The sequence below is a fragment of the Aphelocoma coerulescens genome, assembly GCF_041296385.1.
Source record: "Aphelocoma coerulescens isolate FSJ_1873_10779 chromosome W unlocalized genomic scaffold, UR_Acoe_1.0 ChrW_unloc_scaf_1, whole genome shotgun sequence".
NCBI lineage: Eukaryota > Metazoa > Chordata > Aves > Passeriformes > Corvidae > Aphelocoma > Aphelocoma coerulescens.
The window spans coordinates 10,877,034-10,893,517 of record NW_027184080.1 but is presented as its reverse complement, the minus strand read 5'-3'; the positions used below and the strand labels follow the sequence as shown (position 1 = coordinate 10,893,517).

At 45.0% G+C, this 16,484-nt stretch overlaps 1 protein-coding gene and 1 long non-coding RNA gene across 11 annotated transcripts in view; one reads left to right on the top strand and one right to left on the bottom strand.

Annotated features, from left to right (window-relative positions):
• LOC138102697 (spindlin-Z-like) overlaps positions 1 to 16,484 on the top strand; it is a 125,874-nt gene that overhangs the window by 12,164 nt on the left and 97,226 nt on the right. The gene's annotated exons all lie outside the window — the stretch shown is intronic.
• Positions 1,853 to 14,999, bottom strand: LOC138102739 (uncharacterized). Of its 4 annotated transcripts, none has more exons than XR_011147505.1 (5): positions 13,859 to 14,999; positions 9,576 to 9,852; positions 8,744 to 9,013; positions 6,937 to 7,664; positions 1,853 to 3,325 (listed from the first exon to the last, which is right to left on the bottom strand). It is a non-coding gene; the product is annotated as an uncharacterized lncRNA (long non-coding RNA). The 4 variants fall into 4 exon arrangements; XR_011147506.1 differs by lacking the exon at positions 8,744 to 9,013 and having other exon boundaries at positions 1,853 to 2,203; positions 3,224 to 3,325; XR_011147507.1 differs by lacking the exon at positions 8,744 to 9,013 and having other exon boundaries at positions 6,937 to 6,988; positions 7,181 to 7,664.

The window sequence follows — 16,484 nt, the reverse complement described above, 5'->3', positions numbered from 1 at the left end:
TGGGTTCCACTGCTTCACCATCGGACTCACCCTCTCTGGGGCAGGGAGAGGGTTTTTCACTAGCTGAGGAGGTGTATTCCCTTAGCACTTGGCATATCCCCTGGCACACCTGGCTCATCTCCTGGCATATCCTTTGGCGCACCTGGCCCATCTCCGGGCATATCTCCTGGCGCATCTCCTGCATCCCCTTCACCAGTACCCCCACCCAGTTCGGATAGTCCATTTCTGAGGTGGGCCGTTGGGCAGTATCAGGCTGGGGGGCAGGGTCAGGCTGTGGGGCAGGATCTCTAGTGTCTGGGGCTATGTCAGGTTCTGGGGCAGGATCAGGCTCTGGGGTAGGATCTCTAGTCTCTGGGACCAGTGTCTGGGTAGTTATCCAAGCCAATCTCAACTTATCCCTGAGTGCTAAATAGAGTAGGCCTACCAGCACCAGTTGGTTAGTACTCCGAGGGAATCTAAACCCTTAGAAAATTGGTGGGGTGGGCCCAAAGAACTGGTTGAGGGGTTGGGAGAGAACTTCCCCGGTGTCATTTCCTCACAGAAGGTACCATTGTTAACATAACCCCAAAAACATGCGCTCAGTGTGTGATAGCCATTTATCCACGTGCCCACATTCCGGAGGAAGTTAAAAACCCATGAATTCCTCACCTTCTCTACCCATAGCGCAAGCTGGATAACAGCAATGGTAGCCTTAGTCAGAGGACCCCTGTTTAGGTAAGGAGCTGCAAAGGGGAAGAATATAGCCATGGCCACCTGCCACCCGAACCAGGGTAAACTAGACCACATAGTGCTGCCTAACCAGGTTCCTATATCCAGCACACAAAATTAAGTTATCCAGGAACTGTTATTCCTTTTTCACCTCTCTCTCTTAATGCCCTTGAGCCCTACAGCTGGGCGCCAAGATCTGTCTTGGTTTGAAAGACAGGTATCTGCCAAGGAAGGCAGAAGCCTCCCTTGAAATGAAAAATGCAACCCCCCTTCCCTCCGAGTTATTATAATTTTGAAATCAAGGGGCCTTTAGGCAAAGATGTGGGAAATAGGAATAACAGTTCTTTACTATTATATATCTATATGTGTATAACCAGTCAAACAAACAATAACTATGGCAGTAACAGCAAACAATCACAAACCCAGTCCCAGCCTTCTCAGCTGTCTGGCCCTTTCCCCTTGGGTGCAGTTTCGGTCGTAGCCGGCAGGGGCGCTGTGTGGCTCCCGGTGAGCAGGGCAGGTGCGATAGTTCCCCCACGGCTGCAGGGGGAGCTCCTGAGCGAGCTTGGCGAGCACGCGGCACTGGTGGCCTGGGATCCCAGGAAGGGATGGAACAAAGAAGCTTCACAAACCCCTGGGCAGCTGACCCCGATGTCTTGCCGGACCCTCGGGAACGGCAGGCTGGAACGGCTGGCTGGAATGGCAGGCTGGAACAGTAGGGACAAGCACAAATCCCGGGTGGCAGACGAGATATATCCAAACGCTACAACGTAGCAAAGGCTCGAAGCCACGGCGGGGCAGGGCGGCCACAACCCGGCTCGATGCGGGGCAGGGAAGGCGGGCTTTGGGATCCCGGGCCTTCTCCAGTAGAAGGAAGAAGCGGCCAAAGAAAGCAGTCTCCCTCTCTGTCCTGAACGCTGGAGACCGAACTGCCCAGGAACCCAGGTGAAACAAAAAGGGTAGCCAGCTCTTTTGTTTTTCTTAAGTACCCAGCCATTTGCTTCCCTAGCAACATGAATGGGGAAAATTCCTTTAACAGAAAAAAAAATCCCAGGACAGCTCCTAAACCCCCAACAATATCAAACATCATATTTCTGGTCAGGTATATGTTAAGATTAAACAATAATTTTCACAACGCAAACAGTTTCCTAGTTTAGTATGTATTTTCTTTATTAAAAATTCTTCCCTCATGTTTTCAAAAAAGGTAACAACTGCACTGTATAATTTCAAACTTGTTGTTGAGATTTTTAAATCTGGAATTTCCCAGCAGCATAGAAGAAAGCATGTTCTAGAATAGTTGTCTTGTGACATTTTTTTAATTGGGTATAATTGGCAAGGTTGAGGTGTGGGGGGAGATCAGAGTGTGGCTTCACAAGTGACCTCTGTGGGAGAAACTTGTTGACTGCCCTGTACTAGTTAGAGTTGGTTCCAGACAGCTCATCAGCAACCCCATTGCAGGTCAAAGATGAGCCAATCAGTAAACTTCGTGGTGCCTCTGTGAAAATAAAGCAAGGAAGGGTGGTAAATGCTGAAAAAAAGGAAGAAAAGAAATAACAACAGAAGAGAAGAAAGAGGAGACAGAAGACCATGCTGGAACAGGAAGAGAGCAGGAGCTCAAGTGGTAGTCTGAGCAGGAACTGAGAGCCCTGACTCTAAAGGGACTGCTACCAGTACAGGAACCACCACACACTGACCCAAATTTCCTGAGCTGCCTGTTGCCCCATCAAAGAGACTTCTATGTGTGGTGATGGGATTGGAGAAAGAACAGAGGGAAGGAGAGATTTTTCAGAGGCAAGAGATGATGAAGTGGATTGAAAGCTGTCTGAATGGCTGGACCCAGAGAGTGGTGCTCAGTAGCACAAAGTCTAGTTGGAGGCCAGTAGCTAATGGTGTAGCTCAGGGGTCAATACTGGATCCAGTCCTTTTTAACATCTTCATTAGTTGTCTGGATGGATGGGGCAGAGTGTAACCTCAACAAGGGAGGGAGTGACTGATATACCAGAGGGTTGTGCTGCCATCCAGAGGGACCTGGACAGGCAGGAGAAATGGGCTGACAAAAACCTCATAAAAATCACCAAAGGGAAGTGTCAAGTTCTGCCCCTGAGGAACAACCTCATGTACCAGTACATGCTGGGAGCCACCCATCTGGAAAGCAGCTTTGCAGAAAAGGACCTGGAGATCCTGGTGAGCACCAGGTTGAACATGAGACAGCAATGTGCCCTTGTGGCAAAGAAACCTGATGTTATGCTTGGCTGCATTATGCAAAGTATTGCCAGCAGGTCAAGGGAGGTGATCCTTCCCTTATATTAAGCACTGGTGAGGTTGCACACAGAGTACCATGTCCAGTTCTGGGCTCTAGAGTACAGGAGAGATATGGACATACTGGACAGAGCCCAGTGAAGGGCAACTAAGATGATTAAGGGACTAGAGCATCTCACATCTGAGGAAAGGCTGAGAGAGCTGGGAATGTTTAGCCTGAAGAAGGCTCGGGTAGAATCTTATTATCTATAAATACCTGAAGAGAGGCTGAAATGAAGATGGAGCTGGACTCTTTCCAGTGGTACACAGGGACAGGACCAGAGGGAATGGCCACACAGTGAAACACAGGAGATTCCATCTGAACATTAGAAAACACTTCTTTACTGTGAGGATGACCGAGCACCGGGACAGGTTGCCCAGAGAGATGGTGGAGTCTCTGTCCTTGGAAATATTCAAAATCTGTCTGGACATAGTACTGGACAACTGGCTCTAGGTGGCCCTGCTTGAGCAGGGGGATTGAACCAGATGACCTTCAGAGGTCCCTTCCAACCTCAATCATTCTGCTATTTTGTGATTTCTGAGGGAGAATGAGCATGGCTTTTTGTTTGTTTCAGTAACAGAATTGGTAATTAAAAGTTTTTGACAACAAATTAAATTGATTGAAATTCCCCAAAAATCAGTAAACTTTTTTCTCATAATACATTTATGTTAAGTTTTCTTGTTATCCTTTTTCAAATACTGTGTCAAACAACTAAAACTCAGTACAGTTCTTAGGTCTCTGGTATGCTTAGCTAATGGACATCATCATACCAATGAACATTTTTTGTAGTTCTTCTGTATATCTGTAACTTATCTGGTCTTCAGCTTGAATTGTAAAATGTTTGGAGAGTAAACTGTCTTTAAATTTTCTAGGAATTCTACAAATAATGAAAATAAGACTTGGAAAATGTAGGTTGTCTAACACATCTTGTACTCAAAAGACAGCTACATCTGTATGATTTTTGATGGCTGTTTGCCCATCCTGTTCCTTAATCTCCTGTATATTGGGCAGTCATAAGATCTCTGTCTTAATGTTGAAAGAAGACACAAGATTTCATTAATGGTTGATTTGCCATGAGTGGAACTGCAGTTATAGGATAGCTGATCTGTCAAAATATCCACTGACAGGAGTGTCTTCAAAAAACAGCTTAACAGAAAATTCTGTCTCTTGTGTGGTGCAAATACTTTTCAAAAATCTCACTCTTAAATGCTTTTGGAGTTAGGGAATACACAGGTGTTTGACATATTTGGAAATTGGAAATCATTTGGTACTTATTGCTTGACATTTTGTGAGTAGGGGGAGCATTCACAAAAGCTGCCCTCAGGTCCCATAGAGTCATCTCTACTGAGGAAAAGGCTTTTTCTAGAAGGGAATCAAGATAGAAATCTCTCTTGGTCCATTGACTGCTGAGGGCACTTCAGGTGACTACTGGCTTATTTTTATTGCTAGTATTTGTGAATGAAATCTCTTTTGATCTTCTGTGTGTGTCCTCTGTCCCCCCCCCCCCCATTTTATACTTCTAAGCATACTTTACTGTTAGGTGTCAGCAATAAGACAGAGAGCAAGCAACCTCTCTTCTGGTTTATGTGCTGTCCTAATGATATTGAAATCAGATGGAATAAACTTTCTAACACAATTTGAAGCATTAGAAAGCAGGCATTCTTTATCTGCATAGGACACACAGAGGATCTCTCCTTATTCTGTGTGTACAATGAGACTTTACAACAAGGTATTTATCCATCATAATCATACATATTCATTACGGCATATCACCTGATACATAAACATCACTTTCCTATAACTAATTTGCATACATCTGCCTCCTACTGGAAGTCCTTTTATGGTCCTGGAGGGTCATCAAAAGGGGCCTCTGGTGGTTGTATTCACTGAATGCTTCAATATTAAAGGTGACCTTCCCTTGAACTTTTTCTTTGGGCATGCATTGTTGCTTCTTGTTAGGTAACTTGCAAAAAAACCCACTGTAGGCCTCTTTATCTGGTTCTCCACTGGTTCCAGCTATGTTTATCATCCTGTGTGCATACCTTTACATCCTTTTATCTTTTTTTTCCAGTTAGTCTTTAAGCTCTATTCAGCAACTTCAGGGAAACTGAAAATTTCTATTCTCTGTTATTTATCACTAACAATTCACTTGTTTAAAGTTGGGGGGGGAGGGAGGGATTGACTGACTCCTACTCTCAGTTATAGCAGTGTTGGCTTGTATTGAGAGGAGGATGAGGCAAATTTAATTCATATGACTAGAGATGTAGCTGTCAATGTTGGATGAAAAGTATATTTTTAAATGATAATGACTTGGGACAGGATTCTTTGCTGTGAGTAAACATCCTAGTTGTCAGTCATGCTGAGGCCTCTAACCACAATTCTGAGAGACTGTATGTTTGGGTGGGGGTAGGGCAAGTTTAAATATGAAGCAGGGATGTGATGGGAGAAAATAGGAAGAAGAGGAGCAAGTTTTGTGGGTCAAAACAAAGACAGGGAGATCACTTGCCAATTAACTGCCATGAGCAAAACAGACTTGACTTAGGGAATTTAATCACCAGAGGAGTGAGTTTTTGAAAAAGCTTAATTTATTGCCAATTCATATCTATATCTATATCTATATCTATATCTATATCTAGATCTAGATCTAGATCTAGATCTAGATATAGATATAGATATAGATATAGATATAAAATTACTAATTCAAGTATTGGGAAACAGAATCAAAACAAACATTAAAAGACTTATGGAGAACACACTTAGGAAAACACTTTTCCTTCCCCTTTTCCCAGCCTCTGCTTTACTCCAAACTCTTCCCCTTGCCCCTTATGTCTGCAGGTTACACTCAGTTCCTTCAGTGATGCAGTGTGTGTATGTGTAAGTTGTTGTGGTCAGCATATAGCAGCTTCTCTGCTGCTCATTCCTTGTCACTTTTTTTCTGTTCTGGCATGGGTTCTCTACAGGCTGTAGTCCTTTCAGGAATATCTGCTCTGGCATGGGTTCTCTGCAGACTGCAATTCCTTCAGGAATGTTTGCTCTGCTATGAAGCTCTTTCTATTCTGACCTTGGTGTTTCCTCTGTTGTTTTTCACTTCTTTTTGTTCCCTTCTCCCATTTTTAAATGTTTCCACAGAGGTGCCATCAGCTTTGCTGATTGGTTCAACTTTGGCCAGTGATGGATTTGTTGCTGAGCAGGCTGGAACTGGCTGTGGCAGGCACAGGGTAGTCCCTAACTTCTTGCCACATACACCCAATGGACTATGAAAGGCAAAGGGAGGTGACTGTTCTTGTGTGTGCTCTATTTATCCATAGGATAGACTTCTAGAAAGCCCTACCTGTATATAAGGGGAGGGACACCCTGCTTTCTGAGATCCTAACTTTTTCCCTTTCTGTGAGTTTTTTTGTTTATTGCCAATATATATTTATGCAAGATCTCAGGAAATCCAGGACATAATTATGTTGTTGAATCCAGTGTAGGTCAGACATAAAGATTTCTGCAAAATTTTTTCAAGCTAAGAGGAGGAGTCTCTACCTCTTGTCCCTGCCAAAAGTTCTCACTCTAAAGTCCTATCTTGGTGAATGTACTTTCCCATTTCTTTTCCATTTGTGCCACATGTACAATAAATAAAATAATTTAGAAGCAAGATTTTTTGATAAAAAATTATTATCAAAGTAAGAAATCAATACACATTTTCTGTAGGACAAACAAGGTATGCTACGGAAAAATAAAAGATTCCAAGATGGCCTTCATTCTTAGAGTCTTGGCTTCTTTCTTGCTATATTTTTTCACCTCTCTGCTAATACAGGACAAGAAGAGCTAAATGTTTGAGGCATACATTTTGCTTGTCTGTAGAGGTAATTCCTCAAAGTCTATTCACAGACAGTCCCTCCAGTTATATAATCTTTTGAAGTACAATAACATAATAAAATTACCTTCTGTCTTGGTTTGAAAGACAGGTGTCTGCCAAGGAAGGCAGGAGTCTCCCTTGAAATGGAAGAAAAAAAAAAATTGCAACCCCCTTCCCTCCAAATTATTATAATTTTGAAATTAAGGGGCTTTCAGGCAAAGATATGAGGAACAGGAATAACAGTTCTTTACTATTATATATATATGTGTGTGTATAACAAGGCAAACAAACAACAATATCTATGGCAGTAACAGAAAACAACCACAAACCCAGTGCCAGCCTTCTCAGCTGTCAGGCCCTTTCCCATTGGGTGCAGTTACTGTCGCAGCCGGCAGGGGTGCTGGTGGCTCCCGGTGAGCAGGGCAGGTGCGATAGTTCCCCCGCGGCTGCAGGGGGAGCTCCGGAGCGAGCTTGGGGAGCACACGGCACTGGCGGCCTGGGATCGCGGGAAGGGATGGAACAAAGGTTTCACAAACCCCTGGGCAGCCGATCCTGGTGTCTGGCCAGACCCTTGGGAACAGCAGGCCAGAACAGCAGTGACGAGCACAAATCCCAGGTGGCAGACGAGATGTATCGAACTCTGGAGCTGCGGTGGGAACCCCCAAGAGGTCTTGACAGGCAGGGTGTGGCGGGGCTACAGAGTAGTGAAGGCTTGAAGCAGTGGTGGGGGCAGGGCGGCCGCAGCCCGGCTCCCAGCGAGGCAGGGCAGGCGGGCTTGGGAATCCCAGGGTTTCTCTGGTAGAAGGAAGGCAGCTGAAAAAGCAGAAGTATTCAGTGCTGACGAATTCCTTCCAGCCTCCCTCTCCATCCAAACTAACAGCCCACCAGCCCAGGTGAAAAAAAGTAGCCAGATGGACCCCTCCCCCTATGGCCAGGTCTTTTGTTTTCCTTAAGCACCCAGTAATTTGTCCCCCTGGCAACATGTATGGGGGCAATTCTTTAAGAGAAAAAGAAAACAGAAGGAGAACTCCTAAAACCCCAACACCTTTCTCTGATGAATTCTCACATCTGTAAATTATTCTAGGTTTTGGTAAGTGCTACCAAATACTGGTCCGGTTCATAAGGGGACTGTTGTTTTCCCAAGATGCTAGGTATTTTGTGTTCTGAAAAAACATTCTAGCAAGAGGGGATAAGCATAGAATACAGTGTGAATTCTTGAGCTACTGGTTGGTTTTGACAGCTCAGTTAAAAGAAATTTAAAACAGTTTTGCTAATTACTGAAGAAAAACTGTTCATATACTTATAAACTTATGCAGGTGTTCTCTGAGAGTATATTTTTTTCATAGCCCAATATATAACTTTTCACCAAATAACTTAAAATGTTTATTCTTCCTCTTAAATACTTCCATAAGATCTTCTGGTTCTCATTTATTTTGATGGATATGCAAATATGCATTCATTTCAGAGCCAGTTCTTTGTGCATTTTTCCCTCCACTTCTTAAAGCATCAGCAATATCATGATCACTGTTCTCTGTTTTTTCCTCCCCTTCTGGGAAGGGTTGTCAGTTTTACAACTTTATTCCCCCCCCCCCCCCGTTCCTTTTTCTTTTCTTTTTTAATTATGCAGGATGTTACTTGTTTTCCATGAAAAATCTGAAAGACCCGTATATAAATAAAAAATAACATACAGTGCTATGATGCTGAGAAGTAATCTTTTGTCACAACACACTAGTATAGTAAGCAGTTTAAATTGTCATTTGCCCTTGCTGATGATTTCAGTGTTAATTACAATATTTAAATTATCAGTATTACAGGCCTATGATTTCTTTTTCTACAGCTGTCCTACTCTTCTACAAGCAACAGTTCACTTTAAAGGACTATTTTTCACTGACCTTTCAAATTTCTAAATATAGTGAATATTTAGCAGGGCTGCTCTCAAGGAGTTTTTCTCCCAGTCAGTGCTCATGTCTGGGATTGTCCTGACCCAGGTGCAACACCTTGCACTTGGACTTGTTGAACTTCATGAGGTTCTCATGGGCCCAATTCTCATGTTTGACCAGGTCCGTCTGGCTGGCATCCCTTCCTTCTGTTGTGTCAGCTGCACTGCTCAGCTTGGTGTCATCTGCAAACTTGCTGAGGGCGCACTTGATCCCACTATGTCACTGATAAAGAGCACAGGTTCCAAGACAGAGCCCTGAGGGACACCACTCATCACTGGCCTCCACCTGAACATAGAGCCATTGACCACAAGTCTCTGGCTGTGTCCATCCAGTGAATTCCTATTCCACTGAATAGTCCATACATCAAATCCATGTCTCTCCAATTTGGAGATAATGATGTTGTGTGGGACTGTATCAATCCAAACAGAAATAAAACTATGTGGAGGTGGGGATGGAGGGGGGAGGGAGGAGAAGGAGAGACAAAAGTATAGAAAGGGTAACAATAAAAAGGAATATGGTCTAAAGGCCCAACAGCAGTTAACAGTATTTTAACAGTATTTAACTTAAGTTATAAGTTAAACAATTTAGCAAAGGATTCATATAGGATTTACTATACCACAACAGTAACTTACAGGCCTAACTTAGAAATCTAAAGTATTTAAGAATCTAGGAGAGCAGCATTTCTCCCACATTTGATACAGCATATGCACACCTGTATGCACACATAAAGAGTCTGCCCAATGTACCTGTGAAAAATTCCCCTCGAAAGTAGTGAAATACTCACTTCAGATGCCTTTGCATCTTCTCAACCGGTGAAGGGTTGAGCCTTGAGGAATGGGGGTATCAGCCCAGAATCTGTTGTCATTTGCTAGTCCTCAAGTATACTCGAGAGTTTGCTGGCTCTGAGAGGCTCTACTCAGAGGGAGGTTGCTGGTTGCAGCTGCTGTGGTCCAGGAGCGCTCAAAAGGTCTCAGTTTGGACTGCTGTTTATAGGCTCACAAGAGAGTGGGCTTTGGTCATAACAGTGTTTCATCCTGGCCACATTTCAGGTTGGAAATTCTCTTTGAAAGTGTAAGAACAAAAATATCAGTCCACTTGGCTTGTTATTCAGGCAAAAAAAGTTTCCAAGGTTGTTCATTAAAAAAGAGCAGGAGCTCATAAGCCAGCACTAGTTCCTGGGAGCAGACAGTGTTTCTGATAAGCTCAAGAGGAGCTGAGCCTAGGTGCTGTTCATCAAGCCCAAGGCCTAACAAACATTTCTGAGATCATAGTGTGCCCTGGGGGAGATGGGGGATGCACCACCACAATGAGTAAGGACAAAACACTTGCATTCTACTACTTGAAGTTCACTTGCATCTACCTATGGCGGGTTGACCTTGACTGGCTGCCAGGTACCTACTAAGCCATTCTGTTACTCCCCCTTGTCAACAGGATGGGGAGAAAATAAGATGAAAAACTCATGGGGTAACATAAAGGCATTTTATTGAAAAAAAGCAAAGGCTGTGCAAAGGAGCAAAAAGTTTTATTTTCTACTTTGTATCAGCAGACAATGTCCAGCAACTTCCTGGGAAGTCCTCTCTAATTTGATATCCTTCTATGATAAAGTCACCCACCTAGTAGATGAAGGGAAGGTGGTGGATGTAGGTTTTCTTGGATTTTAGTAAGGCTTTTGATACTGTCCCTCACAGTATCCTGTGGATGCTAGCAAGGGCTAGCAGAGGAATTTTCCTTTGAAACTTTCCTTTCTCATAAGAAAGCAGTTAGAGAAATCCAGCTTCTCACAGCTTCTCACAGCTTTGCTGTGAAAGCTTTCGTTCTCATGAGAACTGGATGGACAACAGTTTGTAAGAATGTAAACTATTTCTGCACCTGCAGGTTGTTGTGAGAACACTAGAATTGTTTTCAGTTTTGTGAGAATAATATTTGGAAATGGGTGTCTTACTGCTCAACCTATCACCTCGGGAGGTGGTAGACCAATAGGCCAATCATATAATTTCTCTTTTGGGAACCATGCTATAAAGGTATGGGTGATTAAACGAGGTCGCTTCAGCCATACCTTGCAACCTGGACTTGTGCCATGATTCGCCATTCTCTGGGGAATAACAGCGACAGCATCCTTTTGGCCAAATTGTCTAACTGTGAGATGAGCGGGTTCATGGTGCACTGGGTGAAGAACGGGCTGAAGGGCAGAGCCCAAAGCGTTGTATTTAGTGGGGCTACATCAGGCTGGTGACCGGTCACTAGCAGTGTTCCTCAGGGCTCAATTCTAGGGCCAGTTCTGTTCAATATTTTGATCAATGATCTGGATGCAGGAGTTGAATGCACCATCAGCAAGTCTGCAGAGGATACCAAACTGGGAGGTGCTGCTGACTCTTGAGGGTCAAGAGGCCTTGCAGAGGTATATAGATAGATTGGAGCATTGGGCAGTCATTAATGGCATGAAATTTAGCAAGAACAAATGCTGGATTCTGCACCAGGGACAAGTATAAATTGGGAGAGGAGTGGCTGGAGAACAGCCCTGCAGGAAAGGATTTGGGGGTGCTGGTTGACAGCAGGCTCAACATAACTCAGCAGTGTGCCCTGGCAGCCAATAGGGCAAAATGTGTTCCAGGGTGCATCAAACACAGCATAACCAGCTGGTCAAAAGAGGTAATTATCCTTCTGTATTTGGCATTGGTGAAGCCTCACCTTGAGTACTGTGTGTAGTTCTGGGCCCCACAAAATGCTGGAGTCAGCAGAACTGACACCTTAGACTTCTGGAGGGCAGACTTTGGCCTGTTTAGGAGACTGGTTGAGAGAGTCCCTTGGGAGGCAGTCCTGAAGGGCAAAGGACTCCAGGAAGGCTGGACGTGCTTTAAGAAAGAAATCTTAGAGGAACAGGAGCAGGCCATCTCCATGCTGAAAGACAAGCCAGCACAGAAGACAACTGGCCTGGCAGAACAGAGAGCTTTGGCTCAAACTCAGGAAGAAAAAGAGTTTTATCACCTCTGGAAAAAGGGGCAGGCAGCTCAGGACTACAAGGATGTCATGAGGTCATGCAGGGAGAAAATAAAAAGGGCCAAAAAGCCCAGCTAGAACTTAATCTGGCCACTGCTGTAAAAGACAACAAAAAGTGTTTCTACAAATACATCAGCAACAAAAGCAGGGACAAGGAGAATCTCCATCCTTTTTTGGATGTTGGGGGAAACATAGTGACAAAGGATGAGGAAAAGGCCAAGGTACTGAATGTCTTCTTTGCTTCAGTCTTTAGTAAGACCAGTTGTCCTCAGGGTACCCAGCCTCCTGAGCTGGAAGACAGAGATGGGGACCAGAATAAAGCCCCCATCATCCAGGAGGGAATGGTCAGTGACCTGCAGTGCCACTTAGACCTCCACAAATCGATGGGGGTAGATGGGATTCACCCAAGGGTACTGAGGGAGCTGGCCAAAGTGCTTTCCAAGCCACTTTCAATCATTTACCAGCAGTCCTGGTCAACCAGGGAGATCCCGGGTGACTGGAAATTAGCAAATGTGACACCCATCTATAAGAAGGGTCGAAAGGGGGATCTGGGGAACAACAGGCCTGTCAGCCTGACCTCAGTGCCGGGGAAGGGCATGGAGCAGATCATCTTGAGTGCCATCATGTGACACGTACAGGACAACCAGGGGATCAGGCCCAGCCAGCATGGGTTTATGAAAGGCAGGACCTGCTTGACAAACCTGATCTCCTTCTATGACAAAGTGACCTGCTTAGTAGATGACAGAAAAGCTGTAGATATTGTCTACCTAGACTTCAGTAAAGCCTTTGACACCACTTCCCACAGCATTCTCCTGGAGAAATTGGTTTCCCATGGCTTGGACAGGTAAACTCTTCACTGGGTAAAAAACTGGCTGGATGGCCAGGCCCAGAGAGTGGTGGTGAATGGAGTAACATCCAGCTGGTGGTCAGTCATGAGTGGTGTTCCCCAGTATTGGGTATTGGGGTATTGGGGTATTGGGGTATTGGTATTGGGGACAGTTCTGTTTAACATCTTAACTGATGACCTGGTGTCATTGTTTAGGGCAACAAGGCTGGTGAAGGGTCTGGGACACAAATCCTCACAAGTCCTATGAGGAGCGACTGAGGGAGCTGGGATTGTTTAGCCTGGAGAAGAGGAGGCTCAGGGGAGACCCTATCACTCTACAACTACCTGAAAGGTGGTTTTATCCAGGTGAGGGTTGGTCTCTTCCCCCAGGCAGCTAGCAATTGGACAAGAGGACACAGTCTTAAGATATGCTAGGGGATGTTTAGATTGGACATTAGGAAGAAATTCTTCAAAGAAAGGGTGATTGGGCATTGGAATGGGCTGCCCAGGGAGGTGGTGGAGTCACTGTCCCTGGAGGTTTTTAAAAAAAGACTGGATGTGGCACTTAGTGCCATGGTCTAGTTGACATGGTGGTGTTAGGTCATAGGTTGGACTTGATGATCTCAAAGGTCTTTTCCAACCTAATTGATTCTGTTTAACCCCATCTAGCAGCCAAGCCACATGCAGCTGCTCGCTCACTCTCCCATTAGCAGGATCGGGGAGAGAATTGAAAGTGTACAAGCTAGAAAACTCGTGGGTTGAGATAAAGACAGTTTAATAGGCAAAGCAAAAGCCACGCACACAAGCAAAACAAGAAATTAATTCACTGCCATCCCATGGAGCATGCCTGCAAAATGTGGGAGCACAGGTATTCCACCCCTTATTCCATACCATTTACATCATGCTCAGGTGTGTTACGAATGGAGAGGGGAGAGCTTAGACAAATCCCTGCCTTTCCAGGTTTCCGGCAGTAGGCAGTGGCTTTATTGAGGCAGCCAGCACCCCAAAACCCACTCTCACTTGCAAGTTCTTAATAATGACCGATCAGGCCTATTACAACATGAATTATTTATTTGAATCGGCCAAGGAAGCAGACATAAGACTTTAACAGATTACTTACTACACAGGATAACACAAAAGAACTACTAGTAGATAAAAAATACAGTGCACAATAATAATAATAAAGGTACCTTATGTTACAGCTAGTGAAGAAATAGTATAGATTAGGAGTCAATGTCACTTACCAATGAATGATAGTGGTGTGCAGAGAATCTCCTAACTTCTCTCAGTCCCAGGGAGGTAACTCGATGTCAACATCTTAACATCAAGGAGAACTCTCCACACACTCAGAGTGTATAAGAGATTTCTGATTTCATGAAAATCGTAGTGGTCTTTTATAGTTGTAAAAATGCTTGTGTTCTGCAGTGACTAATTTTAGGTTTTCCTTTCTCATCATTTAAGACAGGATGTGTATTGCTGGCTAAGGAGGTTCCCAGCCGAGATAATTCATCACATGACAAATCATTCTGGCCTAACCTAGCCATATGTTACGGGGAGATAAGCTTTTGCTGTATCAAGGGTGAAAGGTCCTGCCAAAAGATCCCACCCTATCCAATACAACCTCACTACCCAACACCCCCCTTCCCATTCTTTGATATAATATACAGATATTGTTCCCTTAGTCTATGGACCACCCCTGCAAAATGTCCATAAAATGTCCACAAAATGTCTGTTGAATTTGTCTTGTTCATGACTTTGGGCTCCATCTGTTCTAGTGGTCACTTGGGACAGAAGAGGTGGTGTGTTGCTTGGAGTTACTGGGCACCAAAGCCAGCTCAGGTCAGGTCACTGCTGCACCTGCACTGCTTCTTGTAAGGCTTCTCCTCCATTTGTTTGGGTGGTTCCTGCTGTAGTAATTCCTGTAACATGCAACTCAAATCGTGGCTTACAACAATTTAAAGGCATATCCATTACAATCTCCACCCTGGTCCTTTTGGGCCAGGTTATAGGGTTTGACATTGCAGTGAACTCCTCTTGTCCCCAGCCTGGCTGCAACAAGGGGTTCCTGTGATAGTCCACCATTAGTATAGTCACATCCTAGTCCTCCATGGACTGCAGGGGGACAGCTGCTTCCTCATGATCTACACCATGGGCTGCAAGGGAATCTTTGCTTCCCCTGCTCCAGCGTGGGGTCCCACCCATGGGAGACAGTCCTCCTTGAGCTTCTTCAATGTGGGGCCTTCCCATGGGCTGCAGTTCTTTATGAACTTCTCTAGCATGTATCCCCTGTGACATCACATGTCCTGCCAGCAAACCCACTCCAGCACAGGCTTCTCAGCAGGTCTCATCCTCTACAGGCTGCAGGTGGATCTCTGCTCCATTGTGGACTCATCACGCATCATAGTCCCTTCAACTCAAGTTCACACTGGAGTTCCAACCTGTCTGGTACAGCAACACAGAAAAAAGCAGCACTGCCCTGGCCATCTGCCAGCCCAGACACATCGCCATGGCTGTTATCAAAATGTTCCCAGGCACAACTCAGTAAGGTGATAAACAGTACAGCACTACAGCAAGCACCGAAAGCTAAAAGCGGCCACTAACGAGCACAAGACTTTAATATACAATCAAGAAAATGAGTCCCAATGCAAGTTCAGGAGCCTGCTCATTACTACCTAAACAGCACTAACAGATATAAATTCAATCTAGCACATCCCCATCAAATATGTTGTAATCTTGAACCCTTTGAGCTCCGCATTGGGCACCAAAAAGGACTGTTGTGGTTTGACCCCAGCCAGCAATTAAGTACCATGCAGCCGCTCACTCACTCCCCCACCAATGGGATCAGGGAGAGAATCAGAAGTGTAAAAGCTGGAGAAGTCATGAGTTGAGATTAAGACAGTTTAATAGGGAAAGCCAAAGCCATGCATACAAGCAAAGCAAAACAAGAAATTCATTCACTGCCTCCCATGGACAGGCACGTGTTCAGCCATCTCCAGGAGAGCAGGGCCCCATCATACATAATGGTTATTTGGGAAGACAAACCCCATCACTCCAAACACCCCCGCCCCCTTCCTCCTTCTTTCCCCCAACTTTATATACTGAGCATGATGTCATATGGTCTGGAATATCCCTTTGGTCAGTGTGGGTCACCTGTCCTAGCTGTGTCTCTTCCCAACATCCCATGCACCTCTAACTTCCTTGCCAACATGGCAGTATGAAAAGCAGGAAAGGCCTTGGCTCTGTGTAAGCCTTGCTCAGCAATAGCAAAAACATCTCTATATTATCAACCCTGTGTTCAGCAGAAATCCAAAACACAGCCCCATTCCAGCCACTGGGAAGAAAATGAACTCTACCCCAGCCAAAACCAGCACATCTGGACAAGGAGATCAAATGCACCCTAAGCAAGTTCACAGATGATGCAAAGTTGGGCAGGAGTGTTGATTTGCTGGAGGGTAGGAAGGCTCTGCAGAGGGATCTGGACAGGCTGGCTGAGGCCAATTGTATGAGGTTCAATAAAGTAAAGTGCCAAGTCCTACACTTGGGTCACAACAGCCCCATGCGACGCTACAGGCTAGGGGAAGAGTGGCTGGAAAGCTGCCTGGAAGAAAAGGACGTGGGAGTGTTGGTTGACAGCTGGCTGAATAGTAGCCAGTATGGGCCCAGGTGGGCAAGAAGGCCAATTGCATCCTGGCTTGTATCAGCAATAGTGTGGCCAGCAGGACCAGGGAAGTGATCGTTCCCCTGTAGTCAGCACTGGTGAGGCTGCACCTCGAGTACTGTGTTCAGTTCTGGGCCCCTCACTTCAAAAAAGTCATTGAGGGGTTGAATCATGTCCAGAGAAGGGCAACAAAGCTGGTGAAGTGTCTGGAG